Raw genomic sequence first — 2,778 nt, 5'->3', positions numbered from 1 at the left:
CGGCGGTGAGGAGGGCGTACCCGCAGACACCCTCATCAGCGAAGGCCTAGTTGACGTCGAGTGCTGGCAGGACGCTGCGTCCGCCGGTGAGTAGGTTGCACACGCACAGGCGCAGGATGGCGCTGCTGTAGTCCATGGAGCGAGGCCAGATGTGCACGAGGAGGAGGCCATCGCACACCGCCAACGGGCTGGCATCGTCGAGGATGCCATCGCCGCCGGAATCACAGACGAAGGCCATGAGGAATCAGCGCTATGGCCCAAGGGCCGAGCTAGGTGCCGGGACCAACGCCGGATGCGCGGACTAGGAAGTCGCCTCTGAGATGGTCACGCTTGACGAATATGCCGATGAGCGAAGGAGGACTGCGACTATGACTATCAACCCTCGGGCTCGGGCCAGATGCCGCCGCGGCGGAGGAAGGCCAGGTCAGACACCAGGCCGCGCCACTCCTTGCAGACGAGGGAGCAACGGAATGAGCAACACCAGATCTGGCACCTGCTCCAGGATATTGGATATGATTATGATTACATCAGGGATGCACTGCCACGGACACTGGCGGCAGGCGGTAGCCTCTGTTTCTGACATTGTCTCGCCACCAGATCTGATCGACCTTGAGGCGAAGCCTACTGCTGGGGCGTGGATGAAAGAATCAGGAAGGTGGAACTATGATTAGATTGATGCAAGGAAGAAAGCGAACTGCCGGCCCTTCGCGTGGTTTATATATGTGCCGAGTGCGACAACCCGGAGATGGCAATGGGACCCGATCCCGATGAAAGCTCAACTAGGTAATGGTATTACGGACTCCATTGTAGATGGGGTAAAAAAAGGAGAGATTCTACTCATGGTCTATTCGTGGACGCTTAAAAAACATACTCTCTTAAGCTTTGATAGGACTGTATATATGTGGGAGCTCTATGATGCAATTAGCTATATTATGATAAATAAAGAATATTTTTTCTATCTTGTGTTTATGTATTTTTCTACTTTCATCTACTGTGTTGATCATGAGAGACCGAGAGGGAATGGTCCTAACCGCTGACGACAGTGTTTTACAAGTTATCAGCACGACAAGCTCTACTTTGACATCGCCAGTTGATGCCGCCGTCAATCTTCAATGTCGGTGCTTGTACCGACATCTTGCCGCGACTACTTCGATGATGACAACATCACCACACCAACGTCGTTAGCAAAACGGATCTGCTACCTCTACCTGCTACCGATCTGCACTACAACGATATAGATCTATGACGATGCTAAACGTCCTACATAGTATGTATCTACTGATAACTACCCTACGCGGCACATGGAGTAGATCAAATTGGTATTGAAGTCAGCTTGGCTGCAGTGGTTCATTGGTGGATGCTTTGCCGCCGTGGTTCGTTGGCAGGATGCTTTGCCGCTATTGCTGCTAGATGCTCACCTGTCTTCGCTGGTTGGATGCTTCGCCACCAGGGCTTTGTCTAGCTTGTAGGCAACTGTTGCGTTGTTGTATCCTCTTTTCCAGGTTCAGTTGTTAGGTCTTCATTGTCGAGGGCAGTCGCTCTTTCCTTCCTTCTTTTTTTGTTTGTTCCTTTTTTCTTCTTTGGCTTTGCTCTGCTTGTAGGGAACCTTTGGTTACCTTAAGTAGAGCTTGTTGTGGTTTTCGACTGTGTTTGTCTACTTCCCTCTTAATGAAATACGTGCTACAGCATCACGTTCACTAAAAAAAGTAGTATGTATCTATGACGATGCTAAACGTCCTGCACCGTATGTATCTATTGATAACCGCCCTACTGTGGCAAGTGGAGTAGACCAAATTGGCATTATTGTGGCAAGTGATTTGAGTAGAGAGGAGGAAATAGTTTCTTAATAAGAAACTATGTCACATGCGAACCAAGATATGAAGAGATGTCATAGGTAGATAAGAGAAAAGGAATATATGTGATTGGACAAAAGATTATTCTGTAAAAACTATTTATTGGAAAGACAATTTTTATGTATAGTGTCTACATAGATTAATAGACATAGAAACTAACTGTGATTAAAAAAAGAAACTAAATGTGGTTTCTACCATTGGGACTACCCTTAGGCAAGGGAATCAACTAGGTAAAGTGTGTGTAAATTCTTACAGAATGCATACCAACCAAGCAGAAACACAAGTTGCAGGATATCCCCAAATTCTGTTCCAATAAACTTCACTTTATCCAGCCAGATCGAAAGAGAAAAAGAAAGACTGAAGAACCATACATTAGCCATGGATGCAGGTAAAGACGCATACACGATCGACAAATGACGATGAAAAAGCTGATCTTGAGTGGCTCTAAAGCTTTACCAAGATGACAATTAATGGCAGAACACAAGTTACAGAACACACATCCAAATTCTGTTACAGAGGCTCACAGCTTAAAACAAAACTACAATTCATCACAATGCAAAGGTTTACATCCAAAATTTTAGATCTGCAAGGCTCGATAAAGCAAACAGAAAAAAGCACATATAATACATCAATTGCCAGCTTTGCATCTCTATGTCTCTTGCTATATAGGAGTATGTACATACACAATACGCTTGTACACTAAAAGTGCTTGCGTCAGGAAATAGTAGCAAGAATGGTGTCTGACTATCTCCATCTCCTCCTCTCCGTCGGCGTCCTGCTCTCCATCCTCGCCGCCTACGCCGCCACCGTCGACCTGGGTGTGCATTCCAGGGCTGGCCATCCCGGCCCCACGCCGTGCCAAGTGCTGTATCTACGCGGTCAGCCGGACCTGCAGACTCGGCGGACCCTACGGTCCCGTGGTTGA

This window comes from Miscanthus floridulus, unplaced genomic scaffold (genome assembly GCF_019320115.1).
Source record: "Miscanthus floridulus cultivar M001 unplaced genomic scaffold, ASM1932011v1 fs_520_2_3, whole genome shotgun sequence".
NCBI lineage: Eukaryota > Viridiplantae > Streptophyta > Magnoliopsida > Poales > Poaceae > Miscanthus > Miscanthus floridulus.
Note: the sequence above shows the minus strand (reverse complement) of the source record.